General features: G+C 44.1%; 1 protein-coding gene across 22 annotated transcripts in view; it reads left to right on the plus strand.

Annotated features, from left to right (window-relative positions):
- Positions 1-12403, plus strand: part of NRXN1 (neurexin 1) — a 1686961-nt gene that overhangs the window by 1181031 nt on the left and 493527 nt on the right. The window lies entirely within an intron of this gene.

The raw sequence follows: 12403 nt of genomic DNA on the forward strand, positions 1-12403 counted from the left end.
TTAACCCCTATGTTTGGAACTTTATGTGAAGATATGGCTGAAGGTGTTGTCTGAAGAATAGTGTGGCGGACTTGTCCCCATTGATTTAGGATTTCAATGGAAAGAAGTAAAATAAATATAGCGTGAACTGTATCATACATGCATAACATAAGGGATAATGCTTCTGTATGGTAAGATATAGGCGTATTTGAAGTATCAGCATTTCAAAATATAAAGTAAAGCATTTTTTTTTACTAATGTATTTATGCATCTAGTTTGTTATTACTATGCATTTTAGTCTTTCATGCCATGTGCAGGCTACATAGTACATTGGGGGTCATTCCGACCCGTTCGCTCACTGCGTTTTAATGCAGCAGAGCGAACAGGTGCCTGCTGCACATGTGACGGCGCCGTAGTGCGCCTGCGCATGCGGGACGCACGAAGGCCGTAGCAGGACAGCGATCGACTCTGCCTGATTGACAGGCAAAGGCGATCGATGGGCGGGAGGGGGCGAAACGGTGGCATTTGGCCGCCGATTCATAGGCGTGGTCCGGCCAATGCAGGCGTGGCCGGACCAAACGGGGGGAGGGCCGCAGCAGCTATGTGATGTCATAAGCAGCCGCTGCGGGACAGGGAGCGAGGAGTAACTCCCAGACAGCACGCTAAAGTTGCGCTGGTCGGGATATACTCCTGAAGTGCAAAGGCATCGCCGCTGTGCGATGCCTTTACACTTCTGAGAGGGGGGGCCGGACTGACATGCGGGGCGGACTAGTCCCATGCTGGGCGTCCCCCCGCATGTCAGGAAAGATGATTGTAGCTGTGCTAAATTTAGCACAGCTACGATCAACTTGGAATGACCACCATTATGCTTTATGTTCAGGCCTGGATTCGTGCAAAGGTGTGTAGGTAGTCAATGAGTGAGATTACAATGGGCTCACATTGCACATAGAGATGCAACGTTTCAGCATTGTAGTCTTTCAGTGGAAGTTTTCCTTTGCCACTGTGGGCCTGATTTGGATTTGTCACAAATATATAGTATTACAAGTGCACAGTCAGCAGCAGCTGGTATGGGGATGGTCAAAGCCCCTGTCAAATAATGAGAAACTAAAAAGTGTACTAGCGCTGGCTGTAAATCAAATACATAGGATGGTGTGCTTAATAAAAGAAAATCACAATTTATTTCTTACAATATATAAAAAATAGAGGTATGTAATAATTACTGTTTACAATAAAACTCATATATGTACACCACCCTACATGGGATATATATTGCGAGTCCACTTCCACATGTATAGGAGTTAGAGATGTGCACCGGAAATTTTTCGGGTTTTGTGTTTTGGTTTTGGATTCGGTTCCGCGGCCGTGTTTTGGATTCGGACGCGTTTTGGCAAAACCTCCCTTAAAATTTTTTGACGGATTCGGGTGTGTTTTGGATTCGGGTGTTTTTTTACAAAAAAAACCTAAAAAACAGCTTCAATCATAGAATTTAGGGGTCATTTTGATCCCATAGTATTATTAACCTCAATAACCATAATTTCCACTCATTTCCAGTCTATTCTGAACACCTTACACCTCACAATATTATTTTTAGTCCTAAAATTTGCACCGAGGTCGCTGGATGAGTAAGCTAAGCGACCCAAGTGGACGGCACAAACACCTGGCCCATCTTGGAGTGGCACTGCAGTGTCAGACAGGATGGCACTTAAAAAAATTGTCCCCAAACAGCACATGATGCAATGAAAAAAAGAGGTGCACCAAGGTCGCTGGATGGCTTAGCTAAGCGACCCAAGTGGCCGACACAAATACCTGGCCCATCTAGGAGTGGCACTGTCAGTAATCGTTGGCAGGTCCTTCAGTCCGCACCAGATGTCAGCACTCGCTCCAGACTGCCCTGCATCACCGCCAGCGGGTGGGCTCGGAATTCTTAGCCTTTTCCTCGCAGCCCCAGTTGCGGGAGAATGTGAAGGACGAGCTGTTGACGGGTCACGTTCCGCTTGACTTGACAATTTTCTCACCAGCAGGTCTTTGAACCTCTGCAGACTTGTGTCTGCCGGAAAGAGAGATCCAACGTAGATTTTAAATCTAGGATCGAGCACAGTGGGCAAAATGTAGTGCTCTGATTTCAACAGATTGACCACCCGTGAATCCTGGTTAAGCAAATTAAGGGCTCCATCCACAAGTCCCACATGCCTAGAGGAACCACTCTGTTTTAGCACCTCCTTCAATGTTTCCAGCTTCTTCTGCAAAAGCCTGATGAGGGGAATGACCTGACTCAGGTTGGCAGTGTCTGAACTGACTTCACGTGTGGCAAGTTCAAAGGGTTGCAGAACCTTGCACAACGTTGAAATCATTCTCCACTGCGCTTGAGTCAGGTGCATACCCCCTCCTTTGCCTATATCGTAGGTAGCTGTATAGGCTTGAATGGCCTTTTGCTGCTCCTCCATCCTCTGAAGCATATAGAGGGTTGAATTCCACCTCGTTACCACCTCTTGCTTCAGATGATGGCGGGGCAGGTTCAGGAATGTTTGCTGGTGCTCCCCTCTTTGGCACGCGGTGGCTGAATGCCAAAAGTGGCCCGCAATTTCTTCGGGCCACCGACAGCATCTCTTGCACACCCCTGTCGTTTTTTAAATAATTCTGCTTCACCAAATTCAATGTATGTGCAAAACATGGGACGTGCTGGAATTTGCCCAGATGTAATGCACGCACAATATTGGTGGCGTTGTCCGATGTCACAAATCCCCAGGAGAGTCCAATTGGGGTAAGCCATTCTGCGATGATGTTCATCAGTTTCCGTAAGAGGTTGTCAGCTGTGTGCCTCTTATGGAAAGCGGTGATACAAAGCGTAGCCTGCCTAGGAATGAGTTGGCGTTTGCGAGATGCTGCTACTGGTGCCACCGCTGCTGTTCTTGCTGCGGGAGGCAATACATCTACCCAGTGGGCTGTCACAGTCCTATAGTCCTGAGTCTGCCCTGCTCCACTTGTCCACATGTCCGTGGTTAAGTGGACATTGGGTACAACTGCATTTTTTAGGACACTGGTGACTCTTTTTCTGAGGTGTGTGTACATTCTCGGTATCGCCTGCCTAGAGAAATGGAACCTAGACGGTATTTGGTACCGGGGACACAGTACCTCAAGCAAATCTCTAGTTTCCTGTGAATTAACGGTGGATACCGAAAACACGTTTAACACCGCCCAGGCTGCCAAGGCCTGAGTTATCCACTTTGCAGCAGGATGACTGCTGTGATATTTCATCTTCCTCGCAAAGGACTGTTGGACAGGCATCGCAACCGACACAATTGGACTCTCCTTGAGGATTTGGGATTTAGAAGAACGCACAGTTCTTTGCTGAGCTTTTGCCAGCTTAAGTCTTTTCATTTTTCTAGTGGAAGGATGAGTGCTTCCATCCTCATGTGAAGCTGACCCACTAGTCATGAGGAACATAGGAGAGGGCCTCAGTCGTTCCTAGCCACTCCGTGTCGTAAATGGCATATTGGCAAGTTTATGCTTCTTCTCAGACGCTTTTAATTTAGATTTTTGGGTCATTTTACTGAACTTTTGTTTTTTGGATTTTACATGCTCTCTACTATGACACTGGGCATCGGCCTTGGCAGACGACGTTGATGGCATTTCATCGTCGCGGCCATGACTAGTGGCAGCAGCTTTAGCACGAGTTGGAAGTGGATCTTGATCTTTTACTATTTTACCCTCCGCATTTTTGTTCTCCATTTTTTAATGTGTGGAATTATATGCCAGTAATATATCAACAGCAATGGCCTATTGTACCATACTGCTATATATTATATACTGGTGGTCAGCAAAATTATGCACTGTCCTCCTGCTATATATATACTGCGCAAAACTTAAATGCACCACAGGTATGGATGGATAGTATACTTGACGACACAGAGGTAGGTAGAGCAGTGGACTACTGTACCGTACTGCTATATATTATATACTGTGGTCAGCAAAATTATGCACTGTCCTCCTACTATATATATACTGCGCAAAACTTAAATGCACCACAGGTATGGATGGATAGTATACTTGACGACACAGAGGTAGGTAGAGCAGTAGACTACTGTACCGTGCTGCTATATATTATATACTGGTGGTCAGCAAAATTATGCACTGTCCTCCTACTATATATATATATATACTACGCAAAACTTAAATGCACCACAGGTATGGATGGAGAGTATACTTGACGACACAGAGGTAGGTAGAGCAGTGGACTACTGTACCGTACTGCTATATATTATATACTGGTGGTCAGCAAAATTATGCACTGTCCTCCTACTATATATATACTGCGCAAAACTTAAATGCACCACAGGTATGGATGGATAGTATACTTGACGACACAGAGGTAGATAGAGCAGTGGACTACTGTACCGTACTGCTATATATTATATACTGGTGGTCAGCAAAATTATGCACTGTCCTCCTACTATATATATACTGTGCAAAACTTAAATGCACCACAGGTATGGATGGATAGTATACTTGATGACACAGAGGTAGGTAGAGCAGTGGACTACTGTACCGTACTGATATAATACTGGTGGTCACTGGTCAGCAAAATTCTGCACTGTCCTCCTACTATATACTACAATGCAGCACAGATATGTAGCGTTTTTCAGGCAGAGAACGTAGATATTTTCACTTCAGCACACTGAGCACAGATATTTGCAGCACACTGAACACAACTGAGAGAACGCTGCACACGTCCTCTCCCTATCATCTCCAATGCACAAGTGAAAATGGCGGCGACGCGTGGCTCCTTATATAGAATACGAATCTCGCGAGAATACGACAGCGGGATGATGACATTCGGGCTCGCTTGGGTTAACCGAGCAAGGCGGGAGGATCCGAGTCTGCCTCTGACCTGTGTAAAATAGGTGAAGTTCGGGGGGGTTCCGAATCCGAGGAACCGCACCCGCTCATCACTAATAGGAGTTATAAATAATTTTGGCTAGGACAACTTATAATAAATTGCAGTCACTGTGGAGCAATGTTTTTTTACCGGATTAGTTGATGATCCCCTAGTACTGCATCAGCCTTAGGAAATGTCCATTTGAAGCTGCAGGGATATACCGGAAGGATGTTTGTATTGCAAAGTTCACAGTGGTGGATGGATGTCCAGAAGTTGCCAAATGGTTGGCAAGGAGTTCCAAGAATACAAGTGTGGAGTGGAATCTTAGCGAGTGATGTCAGAAACAAGCTCAATGCGTTTCACTGGTGATTTGAGAGTCCAGCTTCCTCATTAAGCAAACCAACCTATGTATTTGATTTACAGCCAGTGCTGGTACACTTTTTAGTTTCTGATTTGTATTTGTATACAAACCCAATGGTTTACATGCAGTTTGGGGGACTTTGTATGCACAAAACTTGTTTTGTAGGTGTACTGGGCCCAGTATCTGTATCATCAGATGAAGACTTCTGATCGGATCCCATGGCCAGTCTAGAGTAAGAGTAAGCTTCAGCCTACGCAGGCTGAGCAAAGGCTGCAATAATCATGAGTCCCTTTGATTGCGACGGTGATCGGATGCTGCATTCCCATCGCAGCACTCGGATTCTGCATATGCATGCAGGAGGTGTCTCTCTACTACAGAAGCCTCCTGCTGCATTTGCATTTTATGGTATTGCACAGCTGCTTTCCTTGGGGCTGACCTTTGATCGGTCATCTGCTTTCATATTTTTTCTTGTGCCAGAAGTTTCTAATGCAGTATGTTTTTTTTATATATATTTATATCCTACCTACTTAATATCATAATTGCCTACTTTCCTCTAATGTCTAGGAGACTCCAAAATGTTGATAAGTTCTCACGGAAGAGCAAGAACCCATTCTCGTCTCTTCAGTAGGGAAGTGGGCAGTATACTGTCTTAATGACACATTTCATGTAGAGATGAGCGCCTGAAATTTTTCGGGTTTTGTGTTTTGGTTTTGGGTTCGGTTCCGCGGCCGTGTTTTGGGTTCGAACGCGTTTTGGCAAAACCTCACCGAATTTTTTTTGTCGGATTCGGGTGTGTTTTGGATTCGGGTGTTTTTTTCAAAAAACACTAAAAAAACAGCTTAAATCATAGAATTTGGGGGTCATTTTGATCCCAAAGTATTATTAACCTCAAAAACCATAATTTACACTCATTTTCAGTCTATTCTGAATACCTCACACCTCACAATATTATTTTTAGTCCTAAAATTTGCACCGAGGTCGCTGTGTGAGTAAGATAAGCGACCCTAGTGGCCGACACAAACACCGGGCCCATCTAGGAGTGGCACTGCAGTGTCACGCAGGATGTCCCTTCCAAAAAACCCTCCCCAAACAGCACATGACGCAAAGAAAAAAAGAGGCGCAATGAGGTAGCTGTGTGAGTAAGATTAGCGACCCTAGTGGCCGACACAAACACCGGGCCCATCTAGGAGTGGCACTGCAGTGTCACGCAGGATGGCCCTTCCAAAAAACCCTCCCCAAACAGCACATGACGCAAAGAAAAAAAGAGGCGCAATGAGGTAGCTGTGTGAGTAAGATTAGCGACCCTAGTGGCCGACACAAACACCGGGCCCATCTAGGAGTGGCACTGCAGTGTCACGCAGGATGTCCCTTCCAAAAAATCCTCCCCAAACAGCACATGACGCAAAGAAAAAAAGAGGCGCAATGAGGTAGCTGTGTGAGTAAGATTAGCGACCCTAGTGGCCGACACAAACACCGGGCCCATCTAGGAGTGGCACTGCAGTGTCACGCAGGATGTCCCTTCCAAAAAACCCTCCCCAAACAGCACATGACGCAAAGAAAAAAAGAGGCGCAATGAGGTAGCTGACTGTGTGAGTAAGATTAGCGACCCTAGTGGCCGACACAAACACCGGGCCCATTTAGGAGTGGCACTGCAGTGTCACGCAGGATGTCCCTTCCAAAAAACCCTCCCCAATCAGCACATGATGCAAAGAAAAAGGTTAGGTGGTATACAATTATGGACGGACTGCCTGCCGAGTGCAGACACAGAGGTAGCCACAGCCATGAACTACCGTACTGTACTGTGTCTGCTGCTAATATAGACTGGTTGATAAAGAGATGTCGTAGTAGTATGTATGTATAAAGAAGAAAAAAAAACCACGGTTAGGTGGTATACAATTATGGACGGACTGCCTGCCGAGTGCAGACACAGAGGTAGCCACAGCCGTGAACTACCGTACTGTGTCTGCTGCGACTGGATGATAAATGATATAAAAAATATATATATATCACTACTGCAGCCGGACAGGTATATATTATATATTATATAATGACGGACCTGCTGGACACTGTCTGTCAGCAGAATGAGTTTTATTTTTATAGAATAAAAAAAAACAACAACACACAAGTGAAGTCACACGACGAGTGTTTAACTTTTTCAGGCAATCACAATATAAGTATACTACTAACTATACTGGTGGTCAGTGTGGTCAGGTCACTGGTCAGTCACACTGGCAGTGGCACTCCTGCAGCACAAGTGTGCACTGTTTAATTTTAATATAATATTATGTACTCCTGGCTCCTGCTATAACCTATAACTGGCACTGCAGTGCTCCCCAGTCTCCCCCACAATTATAAGCTGTGTGAGCTGAGCAGTCAGACAGATATATAATATATATAGATGATGCAGCACACTGGGCTGAGCCTGAGCAGTGCACACAGATATGGTATGTGACTGAGTCACTGTGTGTATCGCTTTTTTCAGGCAGAGAACGGATATATTAAATAAACTGCACTGTCTGGTGGTCACTCACTATATAATATTATGTACTCCTGGCTCCTGCTATAACCTATAACTGGCACTGCAGTGCTCCCCAGTCTCCCCCACAATTATAAGCTGTGTGAGCTGAGCAGTCAGACAGATATATAATATATATAGATGATGCAGCACACTGGGCTGAGCCTGAGCAGTGCACACAGATATGGTATGTGACTGAGTCACTGTGTGTATCGCTTTTTTCAGGCAGAGAACGGATATATTAAATAAACTGCACTGTCTGGTGGTCACTCACTAGTAAACTCTCTGCACTCTCTACACTTCTACAGTACTCCTCCTAGTCCTAAGCTCCAGTAAATCTCTCTCTCTTATAATCTAAATGGAGAGGACGCCAGCCACGTCCTCTCACTATCAATCTCAATGCACGTGTGAAAATGGCGGCGACGCGCGGCTCCTTATATAGAATCCGAGTCTCGCGAGAATCCGACAGCGTCATGATGACGTTCGGGCGCGCTCGGGTTAACCGAGCAAGGCGGGAGGATCCGAGTCTGCTCGGACCCGTGAAAAAAACCATGAAGTTCGGGCGTGTTCGGATTCAGAGAAACCGAACCCGCTCATCTCTAATTTCATGGCATATCAAGTTTTACAAATCTGACTCCGCTGTGTGATGCCACAAACCCCCTATTGGTACACAGGGAACCGTGCTATAATGATGCTAAACATGTCTCCTCGTAACTTGCCACTGTGGCCGCCCTACCCTCATTATCTCCTAGATTGGAGATCTAAATAATAAGCTGTATTGCATGATTAATATATCTATGTATTTCTGCTCGGGGTAGAAAAATATATGAATTCTGCAAAACATACCCATCAGCAAATTACCAGTAAAATACTGTTTTACTTGTAAAAAATACATTCATTTTAGAAGGTAAGGACCCATTTCTTTAATACTCACCTTTCCGGCGTCCATCGGCGACTGTGTGTGGGCCCTCTCCTCTCCCATAGCCGTCACAGCCGCTGCTAGCGCACTGAGCGCTAGAGACTCTGGCACAGTGCCAGAGTCAACAGCGCACGCGCAGGACTCCGAAAAAATGGTGTGGCGGCCATTTTTCGGAGTCCTGCGCATGCGCTATAGACTCTGGCACTGTGCCAGAATCTCAGCGCTGAGAGCGCTATCAGCGGCGGTGACGGCTACAGGAGAGGAGGGGGCCCTCACACGGAGTCTGCACATGAGTCCCCTCCTCTCTAGAAACGCCACTGGTCGGTTTATATTAACCAATACCTTTGAATGGAATGTTATACTGTATATACATACAACTGAAAAGTGTATCAAGAAATGTCACTTGCAAATTAAATCATAGTACTTTGGTTACGTTACCGTCCACTTATAATATGATTGAATTTTTTTATACTCTTTTTATATTTGATATCTATACTATCTATGTAATGCTGTTAAGTAATGAGCAATTCTATAGCTGAGCCTGTGCACATTTTTATTTGATATTTATTATCAGTTCTTGCTCAAACCATTGTACTGTTGCTCATAGACCATTTGCTGCATGTAATACAAAATTCATTGATGATGAAAACTGCCACAGGGACACTTGGCACTGCACAATGAATCACGGTAACAATTAGACAGAGCAATCGAGCCTTGTACATGATGACATTGCAGAACCAATCTAATTTCTTTGATTTTAAACTCATGAAAATTCGTCTCCTTTAGAGAACAATCAATATTTGCAACACTGAGGAGATAGGATCAGGATCTTAAACCTGTTGGCGTAAAATTGATATACTCACGGTTATAAAGTTTCCCACCAGCTCCGCTGGTATCTTATTAGTGCTGTAAGAAAAGTCCATTTTACAAGTGAATTAGCCGACTATAACAAAATCTCACATTCAGTGAAAATCTTGTAAGAACTCTGAGTGATACAGGTTTGATTAGCAAAATAAACCTAAAATCTCATAAATCAGCATTGCTGTTCTTGAGTAGCTTCATGCAATTTATGCTTATCAGTTATTAACTGATCCGCTTGTTGCTGTACTTGCTACTTTTGTTTATATTTTCTTTACTCGGTAATCAACAGTAAATGACTTAAATGGTGTAATTACAATTTAGTGAAATTGAAAAATGCACAGTATACTGTATACGAGATCCATTTGCTTTGCATATCTGAAAGCCAGCCACGGAAAATGCAGCGTGAAGCTATCGATCAAGTGCAGCAGAACACAGTCCTATATGGTTTTCCGTCTCTACTTAGCAGCACAAACAATCGGACACAAGGAAAGGGAAACGTATGTACAATTACAAGTGCGACTGGCATGAAGAGCCCTAGGGTAGAAAGGCAATTTGCGTCCAGCTATCGTCTTCATAGGAGTCTCGGCACATTACTTGTAATATACCTAACCTTCTATTTCCTTTGCCGGAGTGACCTGTGTAACCTTAAAATCTAAAAACGGCAGAAACTGAACATTTGCAGAATGAATGGAAATAGCGAGCACTGACCGTATGATGGGGAAATTACCTTTTATGCTGGGAAAATTATTTTTTAGATATTTATATTTCCAGGAGTTGTCTTACTATCACTGCTCAAACAGGAGTATGGAAAAGTTTCATATATTTGGTCTCTATATTAATCTGGTTATTACAATGTATACAATACGGTTCGAATGTAACACCAGAATTAACGGCAGTTCGGTTTTATCCGGATATTTCTTATTGGCTATCCAAAACACGTGACGTCTGTGAGCCAATAAGATGCCGTTTTGAGAACCGAGTAAATCCGAACCCGCTCATCTCTAGTTATATTAAATTACTCTTGTCTTAATAGATTGTTAAGGCTACTCTACAAGAGGTTATGGCCCAATTTGCAGAAATTTGATTCTTAAGGGGTGCTCTATAGATTTGACCCAGGATCAAAGGTATCATCTTTGATCATATGGGGTCACACTATATGAATTTAAAGCGATTAATCTCATTCAATGACTTGACAGGGATTAGTTACTACAGTATACTGTTCATTTATGCCTTTTTGTGGTGGATGATCTGGAAAGGAAATATTACATTGACCGATGTAATTTGATTGTAGAGAGATTGATTTATCTCTGATTTTAGAGAGATTGACTAATCTTGGGTGGTTAATTGTGCAAATTAGAATAACGTAACTCTGGGTTTTCTAAATGCTTAGATTAATGAGATTTAATCCTGAGGCTAAACATTGCCTGTGTATTTCATACAACATGACATGCCAGTCCCTTTTGTTCCATGAGTGGTCTGTTTGTATGAGTTATATTTCAGTGACTGGTCTGTCCCTGATTACCTACAGTATTGGTACTGAAAATATTTAGAATGCTGGAATATAAAATAATCCAATAAACAATTTACTGTAGAAGTGGAACAAAGGGTTTATATTTAATTTACTATACATTACAAGTAGCAGTTCCTTTACTGCAGGACTGGATCAGAGAATGTGGTATTGCTGGCTAGTTCGTAACTGTCAGGGCAGCTACAGTACATTGTTGGAACGCCTGCTAACCAGGTTGCAAGGGGAAGAGGTGGGGGGTAGTCTGGGGCCTGTAGGCTGATTCAAAGAGGGCACACGTTAAGCACTCAATTTTTAATTCCAGCAGGATTCTGGAGGAAGATGACACTACAGTGGGGTTTTGATTGCCCTCACTGTATCACGGCCTTACACCCCATCAGTCTGGTTGAGAGAGCGCGCATCCATGGAAAGAATTTGCGGGGGCCCCATAGGTGTGGGGCTGCATAATCTGACCTGCTTCATTGTCTGTGCTGACCTCCGGGATCCCGACCGTCGTCATATCAGCCCCAACCCGCTGCTCGGGATGCAGTTGATATGCCGGCGGTCAGGATACTGAAGACGGAATCCCGACCGCTGACAATGCTACCAGCTGGGATGCCGGCTGACAGGAGCTATAACAGTATAACCCACCCAAATCGAACTCTCTCTGCACATGTGATATCTGCCTCCCCTGCAGTGCACATAGGGGGTAATTCCAAGTTGATCGCAGCAGGAAATTTTTTAGCAGTTGGGCAAAACCATGTGCAATGCAGGAAGGGCAGATATAACATGTGCAGAGAGAGTTAGATTTGGGTGGGGTGTGTTCAATCTGCAATCTAAATTGCAGTGTAAAAATAAAGCAGCCAGTATTTACCCTGCACAGAAACAAAGTAACCCACCCAAATCTAACTCTCTCTGCACATGTTATATCTACCCCCCCCTGCACTGCACATAGGGGTAATTCCAAGTTGATCGCAGCAGGAAATTTTTTAGCAGTTGGGCAAAACCATATGCACTGCAGGGGAGGCAGATATAACATTTGCAGAGAGAGTTAGATTTGGGTGGGTTATTTTGTTTCTGTGCAGCGTAAATACTGGCTGCTTTATTTTTACACTGCAATTTAGATTGCAGATTGAACTCATCACACCCAAATCTATCTCTCTCTGCACATGTTATATCTGCCTCCCCTGCAGTGCACATGGTTTTGCCCAACTGCTAAAAAATTTCCTGCTGTGATCAACTTGGAATTACCCCCATAGTTTTGCCCAACTGCTAACAAATTTGCTGCTGCGATCAACTCTGAATTACCCCCTATGTAAAGCGCTTAAGAATATGTAACAAAATGTAACACAGAAGTTGCAGTAATCTTGGTTTACGCCTGAAAAGTA

This window comes from Pseudophryne corroboree, chromosome 4, assembly GCF_028390025.1.
Source record: "Pseudophryne corroboree isolate aPseCor3 chromosome 4, aPseCor3.hap2, whole genome shotgun sequence".
Classification (NCBI taxonomy): Eukaryota; Metazoa; Chordata; class Amphibia; order Anura; family Myobatrachidae; genus Pseudophryne; species Pseudophryne corroboree.